Source organism: Dipodomys merriami, unplaced genomic scaffold, assembly GCF_024711535.1.
Source record: "Dipodomys merriami isolate MVZ:Mamm:240054 unplaced genomic scaffold, mDipMer1.0.p SCAF_240, whole genome shotgun sequence".
Taxonomy (NCBI): domain Eukaryota; kingdom Metazoa; phylum Chordata; class Mammalia; order Rodentia; family Heteromyidae; genus Dipodomys; species Dipodomys merriami.
Window position 1 is genome coordinate 520,560 of NW_027203827.1, and position 12,757 is coordinate 533,316.

Here is a 12,757-nt window from a genome sequence, read left to right on the forward strand (position 1 = left end):
GATAAACAAGAGCTGTATGAGAATATTCATACTGCTATCTTTAAACTCTTCATGTACATTTGAAGGTATTTGATATATGATAACCCATCAACATAAAATATAAAATGATTTTGATAAAAATAAAAAAGACTCAGGAGAAATTATAAATGCAAAAGCAATCTTCACAGAAGCAAACTCTCAGAGATATTTCATGACTTTGAGAAGGATTAAGTGGCTGAAGTTAGTATAAATTTAGAAGTATACCAATTTACAAAAAACATAAAAAGATATTCATATATTTCATTATATAACCCAATGCAGAAAGCAAATGTTGTTTAGATGATTTTTTAAAACACTGTCTCTCAGGAGCAGGGAAGGCGGCTCAGTGTAGAGAGCTTGCCTTGCATGTATTAGGCCCTGGGTTTGTTTCCTCAGCAACACATAAGTAGAAAAAGACAAAAGCGGTGGTGTGGCTCAAGTGATAGTGCTAGACTTGAGCTGAGGGACAGCACCCAGGCCCCAGAGTTCAAGCCCCATAACCAACAAAATCAAAATAAAAAACAAAACAAAACAAAACATAGCCTCTCACTTTTGTGACCTGAACTCTGTAATACCGCGGCTTCAGCCTAGGGCTAAGATTTTAGGTGTGGACATTTATCATCCCTCCTGATTCAGACTGTACTTGATAAATTTTTAATAAATATTTTGTTCTTTATTTTCCTCTTTGTAAATTCACATGCACCTATTAAAAAATGGCTTGGCCATCCCAGTTACCTTCTCAAAGTACCTCTTGATGTCGACTTACAAAAAGTTGTATTATATTACAAGGGGAACAATGCCACAAATAAGAAAACTAATAATTAAATATTAATAATTAATAAAATAAAAAACAATTATCAGTGTTTTAAGTATTTGAAGGGTACTACAAATTAGATTTTACTATTTTCTCATATTCCTGTACATTTAACACTGGCTAAGATTTTGATGTTGAACAAGCCTTTTATAGACTATGAGTAATCTTTAAATTTGCCCACTAAGATTACTTTTTATGGATCATCTCATCTCATCTTGTTTATATGGCTTGTATCATCATTTGTTCCTCACGAACTTATAAAGTAATGTATGGATGTTCTAAAGTTTTAACAGAAACTGTGTAGTTAACAAAGTCTCAAATCTTCACTCTGCTTCTTTACACAAAATCTTTGCAAATTCTCATTAGTAATGTTTCTATAAAATCTGAAATGTACATACTTAGTAGCATATAACTGCTACCATAAATCTTAAATACTTTATAGAAAAGTTTTATGACCTGCCAAACCGTCCTAATTTTGGCATATATAAGCAAATTCTCAAATTTAAATACATTTGAAACATTAAAATTTTAACAAACCTGAACACTTGCTGCCATGTTCATTATGACAGGTGCCTTGTATAGAATAATGGAATTCCTCCTCCCACACATCTCAAACAACAATTATCAGGAATTATTTAATTTTTGACATGTCAATCTTGACTTTATTCTTAAATGTGTGCTTATGTAAGAAATACATGGTTCTAAAACTTCATGAAAATTCCTTTGAACTTACTTTTTTGAATTGTCTAGTTTAAGAAAATCAGTTGCACTTTATATATAAAAAATGTTTTGTGCGGGCTGGGAAGTTGGCTCAGTTGTAGAGCGCTTGGCTTGCATGCCTGAGGCCCTGGGATCGATTTCTCAGCACCACATAAACAAAAAGCCGGAAGTGGTGCTGTGGCTCAAGTGGTAGAGCGCTAGCCTTGAGCTGAAGAGCTGAGGGACAGTGCCCAAGCCCAGAGTTCAGGCCCCACAACCGGACCAAAAAAAAAATGTTTTGTGCTCAATTCGGCAGCACATACACTAAAATTGGAACATTACAGAGAAGATTACCATGGCCCTGCGCAAGGTTGACACCAAAATTCGTGAAGTGTTCCAGATGCTGGAGAGGATGTGGCATTCTTGGTGAGAGTGTAAACTTTGGAAAGTATGGAGGGTCCTCAAAAGACTCCATAAAAAGCTCCACTATGGCCTAGCAATCCCACTTTTGGGGATTTTACCAAATGATCACAAATAATCTACCAGCACAACTATTTTTACTGCAGCATTATTTACAATAGCTAAGATTCGGAGCCCACCCCGATGGCCCTCAGTAGATGAATGGATGAAGGAAAATGTGGTATATGTACACAATGGAATTCTGTGCCTCCATCAGAAACAATGACATCGCCCAATTTTTTAGGAATTGCAAAGACTTAGAAAAAAAATTCATTAAGTGAAGTAAGCTAAGTCCAAAGAAACATATGTCCCATGGTTTCCATTATTTTCAATAACTAATATATGTGTGGGATAAGCAGAAAAGGTCAAAAGCCATGTGCATATGACCAGATAAGATGATATTAAGGGAAATGAACCCCAAGATAGGGACACAAGGAGTTTTATCTCTATTGTTTCTAACGTACTTATAATGTGCAATGGGATATTTTTTCTTTGTTTGTATGTTCCTCTCCCACACTATAAGCCCGGTTTTCACTGTATTTGAAGTTGGTGCCCCTACATCCTATGTATATGTTTCACTAATTTGGGGAGGGGAAGGGAAATAAAAAATGCTTAAATAGGGATACAGGTTGACCCATTGTAACAATGAGATGCACAAGACATTCTGTTGAAAAATGAACGTTACAATTTAGGCCAGGGAAGGGGGGTGTATTTGTGGAGGTGGGAGGGTAGGGATGATGGGGGAAAAATAAAGGAGGATGTAACAATGCTTGTTAGGAATTGTACTCATTATTTGCTCATGTAAATGTGACCCCTTTGTAAAGTATTTTTACAATTAAAATATGTATACAAATTTTCTGAGATGGAAGGGTTATTTACTCTATTTTATCCATATAATATCATTAACAAAGAAATTAATGTAGAACACTGATATGATGTTATTTTGAATAAATGTGTGGGTGTGTCTGTGGGTGTGTGCGCACACACCCACACGTGCACAAACACACATGCTTGTGTATTAGCATGCTCAGAGTGAAATCAGTCCTTCAAAGTATTGCTAGGCCTTTTCTCTCTAGATTGGTGAGCACTATATGAGCTACATCTCCATTCCTGGCTCTTTGCTAGTTCACTATAAATTTTGAAAAATAATTTCATGAATTTATTTTGCCCTGATTGGCTTCCAACTGTTATCCACAGATCTCAGGCTACTGAGTAGATATCTACGGTAGATAGGATTACAGATGTGACCAGCCAGCACAAGGCTTTCAGAATAATTTTAAACGTAGGAGAAAATTTACTTCTCGGGGGCGTGTTTTATCATCTCCTACTATTAAAGCATTTTGGAGTGAATATATGTGAATTTATTTCGTTTTGGGATTCTTAAAAGACAGTAAGTGAAGCTATTTAAAATTTTAGTACTTTTTAAAAAAGGCTATTGGAGCTGAGTGACAGAAGAAATTTGACTATCTTTGGACCTCAATTTATAAGTTCAGTTCTGTTCGGGATAACCCAATGTCACCAACACAGTCTGTGTTGAAGATAAACTGTAACAGAAAACAATCTCCATGGGCAGTAATTGTTATGCTATTTTTTCTTGGACAACATGAATATTGAATTGAGAGTGTAAGAGAATGGGGGTTTTACCTACCTTTTTTATATTGTTGAAAGACTTTTGGAAACATTAACTTATTTCCTTGCTCACTGTTTGTCTTTGGACAATTCACTTAGTGCCTTTAATTACAATTTTTCCCAACACTAGAATGATAATAATATTAGCATTATCGCAAATGTTCCCTTAAGAATTGAGAGAAATAAAACTTGTGAAATGTTTAACATAAATTTCTATGAATGAGCTTTGAGTTTAGCCAGCAGTTTTTAAAATACTAAATAGAATGCAATAAGTATTACAAAAACCATTACAGGTAGTGAGTAACCAGAAGTAATGTTATCTATTGACCATGCTCTGTTTCCAAGGAAGCTAGTTGGATAACTTCTCATGCTGTAAATCAAACTGGTTATCTTATGTCTTTTTTTTTTTTTTTTTTTTTGGGGTCCGGTCGTAGGGCCTGAACTCTGGGCCTGGGCGCTGTCCCTCAGCTCTTCAGCTCAAGGCTAGCGCTCTACCACTTGAGCCACAGCGCCACCTCCGGCTTTTTTCTTTTTTGCTTATGTGGTGCTGAGGAATAGAACCCAGGGCCTCAGGCATGCAAGGCAAGCACTCTACCACTGAGCCATCTCCCCAGCCCCTGGTTATCTTATGTCTTGGTAGTATAAAAATTTCAGGGACAGAATAATGAAGGAATGTTGTAGACTGAGGTGACGTCCATACGAAAATGTGCAAAACTAATAAAACGTAAAAGTATCTGAAAAGAGTATTGTGTTTTACATCGTTTAAGTTACATTGCAAAAATAGGGAATACCTAGAAGAATGAATTCTAATTTTGGTATTATATCATAGGTCCTTAGGAGGATGAACTCTTTCCTCATTCTTGTAGAGGCAATATCAAATGAGAGGAACTGTATTTTTTTGTTTGCTTCTTTACATTTATTCTTCAATTTGAAATCTGAACTACATGAGATGGAAAGAATCTAAGGGAAATTAGACACGCAGGCTTTGGAAGAACAATCATCTTAAAATAAATAAAGTACATATTGTCTTATAAAATGTCTAACTACATTGAGTTATATAGTCTCAAGTGTAAACAGAAAATGATTTAGGCAATATCATGTTATTGAAAAATGAAAAATGTTAGTAATTGCTTAATTTTTTTCTTTCTAAAACCTTGATTTTGTATAGAGAGATTAAAGATGAGATTAACAAGAAATGATTAAAAATGGACAAAAGTTCTGAATAGACATGTTTTCCAATAGCCTCAAAATCGCCAGTGGCTTTACAAAATTATGTTTAATACCACTTCTATGCTGGCTTAATGCTTTCTGAACAGAAGTCATTAGAGAAATGCAATTTAAAATTAATATGATACTACTTCATAACTATTATACTCATTAAAAAATCAGAGGAACCTGGTGTGGTCGTTAAGGCTTGTAATTCCAAGCATTGGAGAGGTTGGAGTAAGGGGATTTGAGTCTATGGCCAGTCTAGGGTACTACACATAGTAAAAACCTGCCCTTACAAAAAACCCAGAAGGTAATAATGTTGGTGAGAATGTAGAAAAAAGGAAATTTTCTACACTCTTGGTCAACATACAGGTTAGTATTCTCATTGTAGAAAGTAGTATGCAATTTTCTAAGAAATGCAAACTTGAAATATCATCTGATCCACCGATCATGTGATTATTTCTCTATGTATAACTGATAAATATATCTGTGGTTCATTATTATTCACATTATTCACAACAACAGCAAACATAAAAATCGAAGTTAAGTGTTCAAGTACAGACTAATAAAGCAACTGTGGTGCATGCACAAATATATTTTTCTGTTTCATACTTAAAATAGCAAGAGACTTCTCCCATTAGCCACAACTTACAATAACCTGAATGATGTATTCAAATCAAGAAAAATATTGTCTTCTAATCATTGTAAAACAACACACACACACACACACACACACACACACACACACACACACACACACACACACACACACACACACACACACCAATCTCAAACATTTAGAGAGAATTTTTTTAAAAAGTAAAGCAAAGTGGAATTGCTGGGGCATTTAGGTCACAGTGTAGAAGATAGTAGATATACAGGATGACCAAGTATAGAGTTGTAATGTACAACATGAGGATACAGGGGACAACACTGGCCTTACATAGGAATGAAGATAAGTAAGTAGGAGTTGTTGTTCCTCATAGGGTTTGCTCTTTCAGTTGTTCTTCCTTCAGTAATGGATAAAATGAACATAATTCTTTAAGTATAACTGCCTGTTGCCCCATTTGTCAGGAAATGAAAAGACTTGAAAAAAATTATATTAAGTGAAATAACCGAGGCACAAAGAAACATAGGTCCCGTGGTTTCCTTTATTTATAATAACTAGTATATATCTGAGACAAGCAGAAATGGTCAGATAAGTTGATGTTAGGCGAAAAGTACCCCAAGATAAAAACTCGTTTTTTTAAAAATCTTTCTTGCTATTGTTTCTAACATATTTATAAGATATTTCTGTGTTGCTTTGTATGTCCCTCCCCCACGGTATAAGTCCTGTTTGCACTGTATTTGATTTAGGTATAATTTGTGGAGGGGAAAGAAAAAATATTTAAATAAGGATAAAGGTGGACCCATTGCAACAATGAGATGTATAAGATGTTATGTCAAAAAACAAACTTTACAGCTTTGGCACGGGGCAGGGGAATTTATAGGAAGGGATGGCAAGGCGAAACAAAAGAAGAATAAACAATGCTTGATAAGAAATGTACTCATTACCTTACCTATGTAATTGTAACCGCTCTGTACAATATTTTCACAGTAAAAATATTAAGTAGATACATTATATTACACCTGATAACAGTGCCTACATACTTCACTTTATTGGTTAAATAAATGTTAGACCTCCTCAAAAAAAGGAAACAATAACAAGCAATATAACAATAATGTATCCTCAACATAGAACAAAATGTCAAATTAAAATACATGAAATTTTCCTTGATGTAAACTAATTATTACCAATAAGAGAAATCTTGAGACCTATGTTCCTTTAAGTCTGGCTTACTTCAGTTAATATGATTTTGTTCCAAGATCTTCTATTTCCTTACAGATAAGGTGGTATCATTGTTTCTAATGGAAGCATAGTATTTCATGTATGTGTATTTGTGTATGTGTGTGTGTGTGTGTGTGTGTGTGTGTGTGTGTGTGTGTGTGTGTGTGTGTCACATTTTCTTGTTCCATTCATCTACTGAGAGGCATATGAGTTGATTCCATATCTTAGCTTTGGTAAATAATACTGTGATAAACATAATTGTGCTGGTAGCTTCAGTGTGGTCTTGTTTGTGGTCACATGGTTAAATGCTCAGAAGTGGGATTATTGGGTAAAAAGGGGAACATTATTGTTCACATCACATATAATCTTATTAGATGAGCAGAATAACTCAATAGCTATGTACATAGGACCGTATAAGGTGTTTCCAAATGAAATGAACTCCAAGATATGTTCTTTATTGTTGTTGTTCTTAATGTATTACGTGATTTTTTTTCATCCTTTTGTGTTTTACCCACCAATGGTTTATCCCCTGTAGTCATTGTATTTGATTTTGATACCCTGGGTGTTAAAACTAGGGAACTAGGGAAACGAAAGGGAAAAAATAAAATGGTGAGACAAAGAAAAAAGGGGGAACCTATGCAACAATGGTACTCATAAGACAATATGTTGGAAATGATATTGGGGGGGTTGTTGTGAATGAATAAGGAGAGACATTTTAGAAGGGGTAAAAAAGTTAGAAAAGAAATGAATTGATTACCTTACTTATGTAACTATACCCCTCTGTACATTACCTGGACAATAAAATTTAAATAAAAATAAAGTATATGAGAGCAGCAATACAGGAGATGGGAGTGGGGGAAGTACTGTAGTATAGTATAGTAGAAAAGCTGTGGAGAGCAGTAATTTGACTTTACCATAGGAAGTAATAAACTACCATACAGATTTACAGCCTAATGTCAGTCACTGAAAAGGGAAAACAAAATGCAAAATCAGCAAAGCAATATAGATAAAATAGAAAACTAAAATATTAAGGTGAAGAGATGACTTGAACCAACAATAACAAATGACACAATTAGAAAACAAATAAGCTGGTAAGTATAAAAAATATTACCCATAATTCTATTAAATGTTGTTTACATCACAATTTGTTAGAAATATAATTCAAATCACAGTTTAATAGTATATCATTTTCATAGTATGTTACTGATTTAGTAATATTCAATGTTAAATATATAATTTTTATTTCAGCACCTATAGAAAAGAAAAAAGTGAAACTAATTTTAATAATATATTTTATGAATTGTATAATTGACAAGCATTAGAATTTTAACAAATAATATGTCATTATTGTTTCATTTCTGTGAATTAATGTAATAATTCAAAGTGTATTCTACACTTAGTAATCGTCCTTAACATCAAATAATAAATTATTGCTCATGACTCTTGGTATTAGGTGGAACGGTTCAGAATTGTGGTAAAAATTCACCACACTTTACATGAGGGTATGTCTCCTCTCATCTAGCTTATTTTCTAGAAATTTGATTTCTACATGCATGTTAAATTCTTGTCTAGGGGAGAGATATACAATTATATGCAATTATAGACATGAGGAGTATTTCAGATGGTACTTAAAAGTCATATTCGTTAATTAAATTTTTATTATTTTGTACCAAATAAATATTTATAGAGAGACTGAATTTCTGAGTAAATGATGGTGTATCTGTGCCAGATTATACGTATTAAGGCTTATTTTATATTTCTGACTTTGTTTCTGAAGTTGGATTGAATTTTCCAAAAGAGGATAAGTGTATTATATTGGATATATGAAAGTAAACTTAATGTTTATTCCATAAATGCTTTGCCACTTATCTAATCCCAATATAAATTATCCATGTGTTTGAAGTAATGAAAATATCAACAGATATAAGCCATATAAATCCATCTGTAGTAGACAAGTATTTTCAAGTAAAAGAGGATAGTTGATCCTCTTTTACATTACAGAATATTCTTGGGAAAATGTGCTCCAGGCTGGCCACAACTGCAGAATACTATGGTTTGATCTAGCATAAGAGAAGGAAGGAAGGGGAACCTTCTTCCCAAATTTTTGTTCCCAGGGATGTGATCTGTTTTATGGTGGTGAGTTGGAAATGAACATTTTTCACAGTCAAACTTGAAAAGCCATCTTGATAGACCATTTCTGTAAGTGGTTACAGATGATTATTCCTGGATTTCCAAGGATGCCAGATTGCCTCATTTTGAGACAATTAAAACAGCAATTTAGTCAGCTGTTTTTGTATGTTTAGGAGAAAAACCCATTGACTCTAGGCCAGCGAATCTTTGGGGCCCAGAGAAGATAATACATCAAACAAACAAACAAAAACTCCAGTATTCACTGCCAGTCAAGGCTGCTATCACAGCCTACATGAAGTCAGGCAAAAAACAGAAGCTGAGAGTAATTTAGATGATAATTAAAATATTTGTGATGAGGCAGACTGAAATGAGACTCCAGAGAGAGGGTCAGAAAGACTGATCAGACTAAAATTGGTCACAAAAAGATTGGAAAATAGTATTCCTTGTAGAACACATAAATCATAGAAGTCCTGTGCATGTAAGAAGAGAGCAGACCACATTCCTTTTTTTTTTTTTGAGAAATGCACATTTTCTTAAACATCAGCTTAATGAATTTTCAATGGAAATCTTTGAATTAAATATTTGACCACATGTGGGAGAAGGCCAATTGCTGAAGAAAAAAAAAACATCATCACTCTGTTAGGGGTTCTAATATCACATTAGGAAGTAATAAAGCACAGATTTGTAATAAAAAGTGAAAAAAATTATTCCAAATGAGGGTTTCATATGTTTTGAGGTAAATGTTCTTGATTTAGCTGCTAGCAATTAGCATACAATTGATTCAGTCCCACAGCTGAGTTGATATTGACTACAGTATTCTCACATGAAAGAAAAGAGAAAATTTACAAATGTCTGATGAAATGAGTCAAGGATGAAGTGTTCTAATAGTGATATCTGAGGTTTAGACACAGGTGAAGAGTTAGATTTTCTTTTATAAAAGTCTCTCATTTTTAGGCTGGTGCCAGTGCCTCACAGTTGTAATCCTAGCTACTAAGGAAGCTGAGATCTGAGGACTGATGTTCAAAGCCAGCCTGGGCTGGAAAGTCCCTCAGACTCTCAGCTCCATTTAACCACCAGAAAAACAGAAACTGTGGCTCAAGAGGTAGAGCCCTTATCTTGAGTTGAAGAGGTCAGGGACAGTGCCCAAGCCCAGATTTCAAGCCCCTAAAACAACAACAACAACAAATCACACTTTTCTTGGACTGCTTACATCTTTTCCTAACATTCAATAAAGAAGCCATTTTATCACCCACTACATTTAAGTCCTATCCTAGCTGCTGCAAATAGAATGGTTTGTTATCTTAGGTCAAAAGATTCATATTTAGGGCTGGGAAGGTGGTTCAGTGGTAGAGGGCTTGCCTTATATGCTGAGGTCCTGGGTTTGATTACTCAGCACTGCATAAGTAAAAAGAAAAAAGCTGGAAGTGGCGCTTTGGCTCAAGTAGTAGAGCACTAGCCTTGAGCTGAAGTGCTGAGGGACAGCGCTCAGGCCCAGAGTTCAGGCCCCATGACCAGACGCCCCCCCCCCCCCAAAAAAAAGGTTCCTATTTGGGGAAAAAATACCAGCAGTGGTAACTTGTTTTCCAGTCCTTGAACTCTGGGTCGGGTCCCTGAACATAGTTATGCTGGTAGCTTTCATGTGAGCTTGCTTGTTATTTATTGGATTACTGCCCAAGACAGGAATTACTGGGTCTTAAGGGAAATCTATGTTTAGTCTTTTGAGGAACGTCCGTACTGCATTCCTGAGTGGTTGAACAAGTTTAATTTCCCACCAACTGTGTAATAGAGTTCCCATTTGGCTACATCCCTGTCAGCATTCGCTATTGTTAGTTTTCTTGATAATCGCCATTCTATCTGGGGCGATGTAGAATCTGTCATGTACTTGTAGATTTGTAGGCACCTTCTAGCTACCATAAATGAATGAATCTTTGAAAACTATATTGCTCTGAGTGTGCATACCTTTGTTTTAGTATAATTTTCCCAAGCCTTTCATTTTCCTAAAGACTGGTGAAAAGTCATCCTTTCTGATGGGTGAATAGAATTCCATTGTGTGTGTGTGTGTGTGTGTGTGTGTGTGTGTGTGTGTGTGTGTGTGTGTGTGTAAAATGACAATAGGCCCATGAGTTCATTTCTAATCCTTTGGTTTCATCTGTAATTTTGTAATTTCTTATTACATTCAGATTGCTTTCTCTACTGCATTGAAGAATATTGTTGGGATTTTGATGGGTATTGTATTGTCAATTGTTTGGGGGCAGTATTGCAGTTTTCACAATGTTAATTGTTAAGTCTTCCAACCAGGAGCATTGAAAGACATTCCATTTCCTTGAATCTCCTTAAATTTCCTATTTTAAATTTATTAATTCCTAGTTTTGTTGTTGTTTTGTTTTGTATAGATTTGATTGGATTTTGAAGCTAATACATATGAGGTTTTTTGGATTTAAGTGTGGATCTTCCCATTGTTAGTAAAACAGAAAAACTACTGATTCTTGTGAGTTTTACACTCTGCTACATTGCTGAAGGTTAGCACCACCTTTACTAAAGTGGGGGGAAGAAGCTATAGTGTCCTTTAAATATAGGATCCTTTCATCTGTAAATAGGGATAGTTTTATTTCTTCGCTATTTGGATCCCCTTTATGTTTTTCTCTTGCCTATTGCTCTTGCTAGAAAGTCCACTACTATATTGAAGAATAGTAGAGATAGTGGACATCCTTTTCTCATTCCTGATTTTAATGACTTCATGCTTCCACCATTAGGTACACACTTATTATCTCTTTGCCATATACATACTTTGTTTTATATTTAAGAAAGCTCCATGCATTCCTAGCTTCTCAGACCTTTAATCATAAAGGGGTACGGGAGCTTGTTAAAAGCTATTTCTACATCCATGTAGATGATCATGTGGTTCTTTCCCTGCTTCTACTGATGTCATGTTTTATGTTTATTGACAAGTATATTGAATCCAATTGTATCCTAGGATGAATACTGTTTGATCATAGCATATAATTTTTTTGTTAGTTGCTAAAATTGGTTGGTGAGAAATTTATTGAGAAGTTTGCATCAATGCTTATCAAGGAGTTGGGTTCGTAGTTCTTTTTCTTTGATGAGTCCCCATCAATTTGGGAAAGTCGAATTCTTTTTTTTGGAAGGGGTGGTCTGGTCGTGGGCCTGAACTCTGGGCCTGTGTGCTGTCCCTCAGATCTTCAGCTCAAGGCTAGTGCTCTACCACTTGAGCCACAGCGCCACATCCGGCTTTTTTTCTTTTTGCTAATGTGGTGCTGAGGAATGGAACCTAGGGCCTCATGCATGCAAGGCAAGCACTCTACCAATGAGCCACCTTCCCAGCCCCTGAAAGAGTCTAATTCTAGCTTCATTGAATGTGTTTAATAATTCCATTTCCCTTTCTATTCCATTGAAGAGTTTAATCTGAATATTGTAAGTTCATTTCAGCCCTTAATTTCATGGTAAATCCATTGAGTACTAGATATTTATGGTATGGGAAATTGTTTATTGAGATTTAATTTTCATTACTTCTTATTTATCACTTCTTGGCTCAGTTCAAGTATAGGAAAGCATCAATTTCTCCAGCATTCTCCAGGTGATGGGCATACAGTTTTCAAAGTACTTTCTTATAATATTATCAATTTTCCTTATTTATGTTTGATGTCTCATTTTTTTCTCTAGTTTTTTCTATTTGGGTGAGTACTCTTATTTGTTGTTCGGTATTTTTTGTTATGAAGTTGATATTCAGAGAGGTGCGTTACAGTTACGTAAGTAATGAGTACATTTTTTAACAGTGTTACTGCTTCCTCATTTTTTTCCTGCTTCCACCAACCCTGACATCCCACTCCCCCAAAGTTGTAAACTTCATTTCTAACATAGTGTCTAGTGTATATCACTGTTGCTTTGGTTAATCTTTGTCCCACAATTTCTGTGATTTCCCTTCTCTTCCCCAAATCAGATTAACTTATGTA

At 35.0% G+C, this 12,757-nt stretch overlaps 1 non-coding gene across 1 annotated transcript; it reads left to right on the forward strand.

Annotated features, from left to right (window-relative positions):
• The first annotated feature begins 1,831 nt into the window (after positions 1-1,831).
• On the forward strand, positions 1,832-1,937 carry LOC138835900 (U6 spliceosomal RNA). Its single transcript, XR_011374777.1, has one exon. It is a non-coding gene; the product is annotated as a U6 spliceosomal RNA (small nuclear RNA).
• Positions 1,938-12,757: the final 10,820 nt, after the last annotated feature.